This window comes from Chrysemys picta, chromosome 15, assembly GCF_011386835.1.
Source record: "Chrysemys picta bellii isolate R12L10 chromosome 15, ASM1138683v2, whole genome shotgun sequence".
NCBI classification, from domain to species: Eukaryota; Metazoa; Chordata; order Testudines; family Emydidae; genus Chrysemys; species Chrysemys picta.
Window position 1 is genome coordinate 14,861,353 of NC_088805.1, and position 12,042 is coordinate 14,873,394.

Consider the following 12,042-nt stretch of genomic DNA (forward strand, 5'->3'; position numbering starts at 1 on the left):
ATATTAGCCCAAAACACAAAAGGGAGAGGGCTGAAAAGAACCCAGGACTCAACGGGGCTTAACAGAAGGTAACTAGCCAGCAGTGACCAATAGGAGGAAGGACACACTCGGATCAGGAGGTGTTTGCAGTGCGGAGGCTGAGAACGCGAATGAGAACCACCCTGGTGCACACAAACTCTACAGCAGCAGCCAGTGAGCAGGGGGCAGATTTGCATGAAGGGGCCGTTCTCCAGCTCTGGGGGTTTAAGAGAGAATCGGAGGGTCCCAGCCAGAGACCCGCTTATCTCAGGTAGCCGAACTCGTCTGGATCCACCATGGCCTGGGCCCCTCTGCTCCTCACGCTGCTCACTTACTGCTCTGGTAAGGGGGAGCGTTTCACTGAATTTCTCCATATTCCTGATTCCCAGACTCCTGGCTCAGCAGGAAATGTGCAGGCGTTAACTCCAAGCCATGACGATCATGCAGCAGTTTTTATTTCTTTCCCGGTTCCCTCTCCCAGGTTACTCTGACTCTGACTCAGCCGCCCTCAGTGTCAGTGTCCATTGGCAACACAGTTAAACTCTCCTGTGCCCACAGCAGTGGATACACATTTGGAAGTGTCGCCTGGTACCAGCAGAAAGATGGGAACAGCCCAAGGTACCTTCTGAGGTACAACACTGACTCGGACAAGTACCAAGGCTCTGGGGTCCCCAGTCACTTTGTTGGTTCTAAAGACGCCTCTAATACAACTGGCTACTTAACCATCACCGGGATCCAGGCAGAGGACGAGGCTGATTATTACTGTGCTGGAGGTTTTGGCAGTGGTAGCACCTGGCGGTAACCACAGTGATGCAGGGAGATGGGGAACTGAGACAAAAACCTCAGCCTGTGCCCTGTTAAGGAGTGTTCAGGTTGCAGAACCTGGGATCTTCTGGAGCAAATTACACAAGTGATCGCTCTATGCTAGGGATTTCAGCTGCTGAGCGAAGGAAAGCCCTTCCCTCCCCCATCCATCCTCTCTGTCTCTCAGCAGGAGGAACAACTCTTCCCCAGTCCCTCTTCACTCACAGGCACATTTGCCCTTCCGCAGCATCTGTCACTCTAGTGTCTCAATGCACTTGACAAACATCAGTGCGGCCTCCCAGCTCCCTGGGGCGAAGGGTAAATACGAGAGACGGGCAAGCACAAGTGCTGTAATTTTAACCCTACTCAAATATCATGAGCTTGAAAATTTGGCCCCTTCCATAAAATGACAGTGTTAATGCCCTGCAGGGGAGGAACTGTGAGGGGAAGAGCGGAGAGATGGAGAAGAAATGTCTAATGACTGAATGAATGGTCTATACAGAGTACTGGGTAGTCACAGTCCCAGGCTAGTGGTTAGGGGTTTCTTCTGTCCCTAATTCATTGCACAGGCTGCCTTCTGTGCATGAAAGCATTGGAAAACAGCTGGAAATACCCTAGGAATAAGATTCCATCAGGGGGAAAGATTCCCAAACTCAGACTCGTTTGTGAACCCTAATAAGGTGTCTGTCTGTAGTTTGCAAATCTTTGAACTCCATGAAGCTCACCCATCCCTAAAACCCATCACCCCCACCTCACAGATGGGAGAGTGAGTCATGGAGGGGTTTTGATTCATTTGGGGTCAACTGTTATGCTCATTGCTTGGTCTGTCTGGCAGGAACAACTATTCCTGCCTTATAGATCCCTGCGTTACACCCACTACCTGGGTCAAACTGGGAGCAGACGGCCACATGCTCCTTGGGTAAAGAGACACGTCTCCCCTAGCACAGTTCTCCTTTGTTACCCCACCAGCTGGACCACACCCTGAATGTCCTGGAAGTTAGAGGAAATGTAGGAAAGATCTATCAGATCCCTTAGTCCATTCCAGTTGCCGGGGTTGCATGAAGTGTCCAGATACAGGGTGTAGCAGAGAATGTTTGATATGATATGGTATAAAGTGTTCAGATACAGATAATATACGATATGAAAATGCCTCCTTCCTAGGACCTCCTCCCTGGCCCTGTCCCAGCGGCTTTGCAGCTTCTCTGATTCTCCCCAGAAGTTCATTAGTGCCTCCCTGGCCCCTGCTCCTCCTGGCTCCTGCAGCCCAGCAAGCCACTGGCCCGTGGCCATGTCCAGTTCCCTGTGGGCCAGTCTCAGTGCTCAGGTACCGCAGTGATGGGGGCGGCATAAGAACCTCAATAGAAAAGTTCATCTGCTGGCTGCAGAGTCAGTGTCCTGCGGCGGGAAGGGCCGGGGCTGTCCTAGCCAAAGCAGGAGTGTTGGTAGCTATGTCCCAAAGCTCCCCCTCCCCTCCATGGAGAGACAGGAGTGTGCCCAGCAGTGGAGCTAGACATTGAAATACAGGGTCAGATGAACAAGCGGAGGGTCAGCTAGTAAGAGACCTCCCCGGCCTGTATTTATAGATAGAGACTGGCCTAAAGTGATGTCCCAGCCCTGTTACAAGATGGGTACTGCATGGACGAGCTGACCATAGGACGACCCTCACTTGGACACGGGCTCTTGGGCCAGGGGCTCAGAGGCAGGGCCGAGGTGCGTGGACTGGACAGCCTGGGGCAGATGGTTGAGAGAGTTGGGCAAGAGATGCCAAGTCGAATACAGGCCCTGGAGACACAGTTACAGGTGGCAAACCGAGCGCTGGGGGAGGTGAAAGCCTCATACCAGACAATAATAGAGGAGGCTGCAAAACCAAAGCGAGAACTGATTCAGACAAGACCAGACCTGGTACGAAAAGGACTGTGGGCAGCAACTCAAGCTGGAACAAGCTGCACTGTTCAACTCTCCTGCACCATCAGCAGTGGGTACCCGATCCCACACGCCACCTGGCACCAGCTGAAAATATCTTCTGTGGTACAAATCCAATGTTGCCAAGCACCAGGGCACTGGGTCCCCAGTCACTTCTCCGGGTCCAAAGATGCGACTAATACAACCAGCAACCCAACCATCACCATGACCGATGTCCAAGCAGACGATGAGGCTGGTTATTACTGTGGCACAGGGAGTGGGGTGCAGCGCAGTGATGCAGCCAGACGAGAACTTACACAAAACCCTTGTGTTCCAGCAGTCCGTACGGCGCATGGCTCCAGTCTGTGTGTGTCTGGGCGCGATGCTCCTCCACGCAGATGTGTTGGGGTTTAACTAGGCACATTCCAATCACCAGTGAGGGGCACTACTAAGGACTATCAAGATCTGCACATTTAAGGTCAAATCTTGGGTCCCGTGACGCAATGGGCATTTGTCATTTATTGTCCATGGGATGAGGATGAGACCCTTTATGAAAACTCACAGTGGTACCCAGATCCAGTGATAATCCCAAAGAAAACCCTCCAATGTCCCCTTCCCAAGTACATGCCGTGGGAGGAGAGACTCCTGTCCGTGAAATACCAGGTCACCCTGCAGTGCCAACCCAGCGAGATTCAGAGCCCAAACAGCCGGGGGTTAGGTCCCAGAGACCAGGCATTTCACACACACAAAGCCAGGGCAGGAAAAGAACAGAGACAGGGTCCTGATAAGAACAGCCCCATTACCAAGGGCCAAGCCTGCAAAATGATCAGGCTACACAACACACAGAAGCCACATTGAGAGCAAGTGAGTAGTAAAGCCCCCCCAGCTCTTTCACTCCTCAGTCCTGCTATCCACCTATCTGACAAGTCACTGGGTGTTCCCAACTCCGGGCTATCTCTACTTGTGAAATAGTAGCACGGGAGGGGAGTTGTAGGGACATATTAACACACAGCCACATTCATAAGACAATCTGGGCTGTCTGTAGCTGGGAACTACAATGAATCTCTCCTTAAACTCCAGAGATGGAAAGAAAACAATGGGATTTGGGAGGTACTTGGATTTTCCCCATCTACTCTTCTGCAGCTCAGTGACGGGGATCGGTTACGACTCTGCACCAGAGGGCGACCTCTCCCTGCATTTGCACTGTGAACTGTCTACAATGGAAATAAGTAACTGACACATATTTATCTTCACATGGGTGTGCACCAGTCTGTGGTGTTCAAACAGCTGCTTCCTGTCCAATCCCTGGTGCAGACAGATTGGGTGGGGTAGAGGTGAGACAGAGCATTGAAGGAACCCCAGTGCATTGAGTTAGGTTGGAGATTTATAAATAACTGCTCTGGTGTAGCTGCTGGACACTGATTTATAAAGATTTTTTTAACACGTACATTTAATGTCAAACTGTGCAAGAAAAAGTTGCCCAGGAATGTTCTGCAGAGGTGGCTGCACTGCAGTGGTGGGTGCAGTAATCCTGGCCATTTATAGCTAGTATAAAATGTCTCTGTGTAATAATGCTGAGCTCTACTGTCTTGCTCTACAGAGAGGAAGAAGTGAACAGGTTTTTTCTGGTATAGGATCAGCTGCTACAAAAGAACCATGCCGAGATCTAACAGTCAGTTCAACAGAACTTGTAGTACTCGCTGAGATAGGCCCATCTGGTGACTCTAATAACACCACCACTGGTATCAGTTAAATGGCCGTGAAAACTGAACTCCCCTGTCCCCCAGCACTAACTCAGGACAGTCTGATGGCTGAGGAGCAGGTTCTACAGGTCACTCTCTGTAGGTAAATCGAGTGTAATTGTCGCCCCCTGCTGGGGTGGCTGGAGCACTGTGAGAACCAACCCTTTTCCTGGGACAGCACATGGGAGCCAGGTGGCCCACGACTCAGAGACAGGCGCTGAGCTGCAGCTACTAGGTCTTGTAGATTGTAGCACCTGGTGGGTCCCAAGAACCCCCCTGACACCCGCCTCCAGTGTCACACTCCTCCCAGCCCCCCCGTCCTCCGTGCGTCACACGTCACAAACCTCCCGCCTGTCTGCCATGGAACCTCCCGCCCTTCAGCTGGGCCCCGTGGCTGCTCAGCAGACTCATCCCCCTGGGTTTTGTCCTCCCAGCCGGCAGCACTGAATTCAGAACAAACCCCGACCACCCCAGGACCTTTCACCCCTAACTGTTACCACATAAACGTTCTCTCTCTTCCCTAGCCGGGGGAGCTACAATCACTGTCCCGCTGCTGCTGAGGGGCTGGGAAACAAGGAATCCACACCCATGGCAACTTATAGTAAAAATGCCAAGCTGGCTTGATACAGACCTGATACAAACCTGAGCAAATTAGCCAAAGGAGTCGTCCCTTTAGAGATTGTCCCTGTCAGTCATTGTGTTTGGCCCCATCCTATTTGTAGTGTTCAAGCCCCAGTTTAGTGGGGTCTACAAAATATTAGCCCAAAACACAAAAGGGAGAGGGCTGAAAAGAACCCAGGACTCAAAGGGGCTTAACAGAAGGTAACTAGCCAGCAGTGTCCAATAGGAGGAAGGAAACGCTCAGATCAGGAGGTGTTTGCAGTGCGGAGGCTGAGAACGCGAATGAGAACCACCCTGGTGCACACAAACTCTACAGCAGCGGGCAGTGAGCAGGGGGCAGATTTGCATGGAGGGGCCGTTCTCCAGCTCTGGGGGTTTAAGAGAGAATCGGAGGGTCCCAGTCACAGACCCGTTTGCCTCAGAAAGCCGAGCTTGTCTGGATTCCCACCATGGCTTGGGCCCCTCTGCTCCTCACGCTGCTCACTTACTGCTCTGGTAAAGGGGAGGGTTTCTGGTCTCAATTTAAGTTAAAGTGACTTTTGACTGAATTCCTGCATATTGCTGATTTCCAGACTCCTGGCTCAGCAGGAAATGTGCAGGCGTTAACTCCAAGCCATGACGATCATGCAGCAGTTTCTCTTTCTTTCCAGTTCCCTCTCCCAGTTTACTCTGACTCAGCCGCCCTCAGTGTCAGTGTCCATTGGCAACACAGTTAAACTCTCCTGTGCCCTCAGCAGTGGATACACATTTGGAGGTGTCCCCTGGTACCAACAGAAAGATGGGAACAGCCCAAGATACCTTCTGAGGTACAACAAAGAGTCTGACAAACACCAGGGCTCTGGGGTCCCCAGTCGCTTTTCTGGTTCCAAAGACGCCTCTAATACAACCTGCTACTTAACCATCACCAGCGTCCAAGCAGAGGATGAGGCTGATTATTACTGTACTGCGTGGTCTGGGAGTGCTGCACAGTGACACAGCCAGATGGGGAGCTCAGACACAAACCTTCCCCTTCCTCCTTCAATGCTGTATGAGTTCATCATGTGTCAGCCCTAAGTTATGATCATTCACCCAGTCTGAAAGCACTGAGGTGTCCCCATGCTCTGTCCCAGTCCCCTGTGATGGCAGCTCACTAGGGTGACCAGACAGTAAGGGTGAAAATTTGGGACAGGGGATGGGGGGTAATAGGCACCTGTAGAAGAAAAAAGACCCAAATATGGAGACTGTCCCTATAAAATAGGGACATCTGGTCACACTACAGCTCACTAACTTGTTCTGGAAATTTAAGGCAAAATGTTTGTCCCACTGAACTGAACAACAGTTTTATCATCACCTTCAGTGGGACCAGGATTTGACACCTCCCCACATCCTCCCTCCCCCTCCCCCCACTCCCCGCCAGTGCAGTCCGGCTGCAGCAATGAGATTCAGTTATAATCCTAAAGGAAACATTCTAAAATCCAGTTCCCAGATCCATGCTGTGAGAGGAGGTAGTTTGTGTCTATTAAATACCAGCTCATTCTTCAGTGAAACTCAGAGCCTGCGGAGCTGGGTGTTAGATCCCAGAGCCCAGGCATTGCACACACAAGCCGAGCCAGGGTAGGAAAGGGACGGTTCTGGGCATGATACAAACAACCCCGGTAGGAAAGGGTTAACCTGCCAAATGACCAGGTGAAACAAGACTCAGAAGCCACATTGAGAGCCACCTCCCAGTAAAGACCCCACCACTCGCCCCAGTCCTGCTGTATGTGTATGTAAGGAGTCTCAGGGGTTCCCCAGTCCTAGCTATTCCTACATGCAAATATTAGCCCAGGAGGTGAGTTGGAGGGACACAATAACACACAGCCACACTCACAAATGGCAAACTGGGCTGGATGTAGCTGGGACCTGTAATGAATCTCCTTAAAGTCCAGAGACTGGAGAGAATTCAGTGGGATGCGAGAAGCAGCTGGGGCAGCTGCTGTGGGGCAGGACAGTGATGTGGTGCAGCTCTGACTCTGGGCACCAGAGACTGGAGAGAATAAAATGTGATTTGAGACGCACCTGGATTTTCCCCATCTACTGTTCTGCAGATGGGCGACGTGATTCAGTTACGACTGGGCTCCAGGGGGCGCTGTCTCCTTACACTTGTATCCTGAACTGTTTCTAATTGAAAAAAGTAACTTTGCAATACAAATTTGTCTTCAAGAGTCTGGCGCACATACCCTGGTGTTTGAACAGCTGCGTCCTTTCAGATCCCTCATTCAGACCGAGTGGTGGGGGAGGAGTGAGACAAAATCGGGGGCACCCAAATTTACTGATTTAGGTTCATGAACCACTTCTCAATGGCGTTGCTGGGTATTTCTTTGCAAAGTGTTTTTTTCATTACATGCAATTTAACCAACGTTACATTTAATGCTGAACATCTCTGCAAAATGTTGCCCTGGAATGTCCTTCAGAGGTGGCTGCATCACTGTGATTATTGCGTATCTGTATTTCTGTAGCCCCTGGGAGGACAGGTCACAGCCCAGGTCCCGGTTGTGCTGGGCTCTGTACAAACACAGAACACAGAGATGGTCATGGCTAAGGAGGGAACAATCTCAGTATGAGACAACAGACAACACGGGGCGACAGACCGGCCTGTGGGTGGCAGAAGGCAGCAATGAGACAATCCTGGCAGCGGGATGGGAAGAGTCTCAGCGCACCCATGGCCTGACTGCTGGCAATATGTTTGTAGGCATCATGGCGAAGGGGAGCTGGAAGGAGGCTGGCAGGAGGGGAATGAGTTAGTTCTGGGGGTGTCCACGGCACATGTCCACGCATGAGGGGCAGCATGGGGGACGCTGGCCCGGCTGCACTGCAGTGGTGGCGGCAGTGACCCCTCTCCATGTGCACGTGATAGAAAATATCTGTGTGCCCAGCGATGCAAAGCTCGTCCATTGTTCTCTACACGTCAGACGTGCTGCGCTAACGTTATGCTAACGACCCCTCCCAGCAGCCCCGTAACGGCCGTTCACAGCGTAAAGGCCAAATTCAGAGCTGAGCACCCCTAGCTGTACCCACATGGAACTGACATCCCCTTCCGCCCTCCGCTGGATTTGGCCCAGTGAGGCCGACTCCGCGGGAATGATCCAAGTTTGTTTCTCTGTCACTGTGAGGGGCCAGGAGGACAGGGGAGTAGCTAGAAAAGCCAGCGACAAGGGGGCACAGGGAGCTGCTGTAGCATCACCCCCCATTCAGTGTGGCTCACGCTTCCCCGTCTGTCCAGAACATGGCGCAGATACCAAGGACAGGACTTAGGACCCAATTTGTAAAGGGATTTTGACGCATAAAGATTTAACTAGGGACCTTTAAAAATCTGCCCCTTAGTCCTTTGGCTCAAGATATAGATGCTCCTGTTCAGCCCTACAGCGCTCCTGTTCAATCTCAGGGGATGATCTAGCTATCAGTCACTACAGAGTGTTTGGCACCAGGTAATATTGATGTTTGCATCCATGCAGGTAGTTGCAACTGCTGCCTACAGACTAAGAAATTGGTCAGGGAGTCTAAGGGTACATCTACACTACAGCGGGGAGTCGATTTAAGATACGCAAATTCAGCTACGTGAATAGCGTAGCTGAATTCGACGTATTACAGCCGACTTACCCCGTTGTGAGGACGGCGGCAAAATCGACTTCTGCCGCTTTTTGTCGGCGGCGCTTACTACCACCTCCGCTGGTGGAGTTAGAGCACCGATTCGGGGATCGATTGTCGCGTCCCAACGGGACGCGATAAATCGATCCCCGAGAGGTCGATTTCTACCCGCCGATTCAGGCGGGTAGTATAGACCAGGCCTGAGTAGTGATCAGATTTTCTCTGCTACATGCGCAGCTTTTAAAAGTGTGTTTCCCAATAACTAACAATAAACATTTCTCCGAGATCCAGCTCCCTGCACAGGCAGTTAGAGAGAACTTGTGAGTCTGTATGATGGCACCATCTGGTTGTGTTAAATATTATTTAAGGAGTAGGTTAAAGTAAGGACCCCTTACAATAAATTATACTAGCAAAACCTGTTTCAATTTGAACTTGAAATAATCATTGAAAATGTACAAATTTATAGGGAGGTACTTTTTTAAAAAAATAACAAATCTTATTTAAAATAAAGACTAATCTGGAAGTTATATTTGAAATGTGAGTGTCTTTGTTGTTAAAACTGAGGATTAAGATTTTTTAAAAACCTGCAGCCAATGTACAGGGAGCAGATTTGCATGAAGGGGCCGTTCTCCAGCTCTGGGGGTTTAAGAGAGAATCGGAGGGTCCCAGCCACAGACCCGTTTGCCTCAGGAAGTCGAGCTCATCTGGATTCCCACCATGGCCTGGGCCCCTCTGCTGCTCACACTGCTCACTTACTGCTCAGGTGAGGGAATTGTTTCTTCAGTGACAAAAATATGAAGGACACTTGCAGGTGAGGAGGTTTGTCTGTGAGGATCCAGAGTCCTTGTGCTGAGTGTGTTTGTAATGTTGATTTCAGGGGTCAGTTCGCAGCCCGTGGTGACTCAGGAGCCCTCGATGTCGGTGACCCCAGGAGGGGCTGTCACTCTGTCCTGCAGTCTGAACACTGGAGCCATCACCACCAGCAACTATCCAGCCTGGTTCCAGCAGAAACCAGGCTCTGCTCCTCGGCAGCTTATATATGAAACTAACAACAGACCCTCCGGGATCCCTGCCCGGTTCTCTGGGTCCATATCCGGCAACAACGCTGCCCTGACCATCACCGGTGTCCAGGCAGAGGATGAGGCTGACTATTACTGTGCTGTGGCAACTGGTAGTGTGAATCACAGTGATCCAGCCAGATGGGGAACTGAGACAAAAACCTCCCCTGTCTTCATCTCCTCCAGCCTGGGCTCTGCACTGGCTGCACAATTTGCTTCCTCCCTTCAATACATCAGACACTGATTGTTCCTTCTTTGGAATTTAAGCAACTTCCTGTCAGCAGGGGGCGCTGCTCCATGCACTGCCCATTCACTCTCCCTGGGGAAGATGTCAGCTACTCCTATGTTTTCCACTCAGTCTCTTTACAAGGAGCAGCTTTTCCTGCCTTATAGATCCCCGAACTGGGAGCAGATGGCCACGTGCTCCTGGGGTACAGAGACACGTCTCCCCTGACCCAGTTCCCCTGTATTACCCCACAAGGTGGACAACACACTGAATGGCCTGGAAGTTAGAGGAAATGTAGGAAAGATCTATCAGATCCTTTAGTCTATTCTAGTTGCCAGGGTTGGATGAAGTCTCCAGACACAGGGTGTATCAGATAATAGATTATATCAAAATCCCTCCTCCCGAGAACCTGCTCCCTGGCCCCATCCCAGCTGCTTTGCAGCTTCCCTGGTCTCCTCCAGAAGTTCATTAGTGCCTCCATGGCCCCTGCTCCTCCTGGCCCCTGCAGCCCAGCAAGCCACAGGCCTGTGGCCATGTCCAGTTCCCCGTGGGCCAGTCTCGGTGTTCAGGTACCGCAGTGACGGGTGCGGCATAAGAACCTCAATAGAAAAGTTCATCTGCTGGCTGCAGAGTCAGTGTCCCGCTGCAGGAAAGGCCGGGGCTGTCCTAGCCAAAGCAGGAGTGTTGGTGGCTGTGTCCCAAAGCTCCCCCTCCTCCCTGACCCCCATCCGCTAGAGCCTGGCCTGATACTAGCACCTTCCATAACCCCTCAGCAGCAGGGCTGCCCAGAGGATTTGGGGGCCTGGGGTCTTTGGCGGCGGAAGTCCTTCCGCACTGGGTCTGAGTGGAAGGAGCTCCGGGAATTCGGCAGCGGGTCCTTAACTCAATCCGGGTGTGTTCGGCGGCACTGAAGGACCTACCGCTGAAAACCCTCCGAAAACTCTCATGGGGGCCCCTGAAAACTCTCGTGGGAGCCCCTGCGGGGTCTGGGGCCTGGGGCAAATTGCCCCACTTGCTCCTCCGTCTGGGCAGCCCTGCCCAGCAGTGCCCTGCCCCCTGCTCTGAGCAGGGTGAGGTGACATGGGGGTAAAACACTGTCTGCACTAGGGTTCCCATTACTGCTAGCACCAGTGGGGTGTAACGGCAGGAGATTTCCCGATGAACATTAGCGCAGACACAGGGGACTAGTTGTCCTCCCATTTCTCTCTGCTCCCTCAGCAATGTCTCCTCCCCACTCCCCCTCTCTGTGGGACTCCACAGGGCTCTGGCCTCGTTCCTGCCTCTTCCCCACCCCCCACCCCATTCCCTGCGTGTGCGACCCAGCCCCATTGCCTCACATGTCATTTCTGTGCTCGGGACTCACAAATCTCCCTTCCCACGTGTGACTCGTCCCCCCTCCAGCCAGCACCACGCACGTGGCTGTCTCTGACTCTTCGCTTGGGCGGCTCATTGCCAGCTCCAGCTACGCACAGCCAAGCCTAAACTTCTCATTGTAACTCCTCAGCCCCCTCCACTTCCTGCCTTCTCCAATGCCAGCAACCATGTGGGGGTCATCTCGGACTCCTGCCTCCCCACCACCACCTCCTGCTCCTCTGCTCATTCAGCCTCATCACATGTCGCCACCTCTTACTCCGCAGCACATAGACAATCAGATGCTTCCTGCCTGTCCTGGAGCAACCTGCAGGGAAGCTGGAGGGGGGAGCTCAGGCTGCAGGAGGAAGAGTTTGGAGGAGGCACCGGGAGGCCAGTCTGTGGGCACATGATTGGAACCGTCAGCAGCAGCTGCAGCGTCTCTGTAACTAGTTCTCTGAGCGAAGAGCCGGTTTAATTTTGGAGACATGGAATCTCCTCCTGTTCTTACCCAACACACGGTATATGAGACATGTCCCAGTGGCTAAAACATGGGACCCAGCCCTGATCCGCCGTCGCCTTGAGTCCTGTGACATCCTCTGCTTTGGCCGCCCTGACTCCGACGTCCCGCACCTGGAGTCGATGCGAAGTGCAGATACTGAACTCATCCCTCCTTCCTGAGACTTCAACCCCATCACTCTTCTCTTCTAATGCC

At 52.3% G+C, this 12,042-nt stretch overlaps 1 pseudogene; it reads left to right on the forward strand.

The window, feature by feature from the left end:
• Nucleotides 1–273: 273 nt before the first annotated feature.
• On the forward strand, nt 274–1,261 carry LOC135975814 (immunoglobulin lambda variable 5-39-like; annotated as a pseudogene).
• The last annotated feature ends 10,781 nt before the right edge of the window (nt 1,262–12,042 follow it).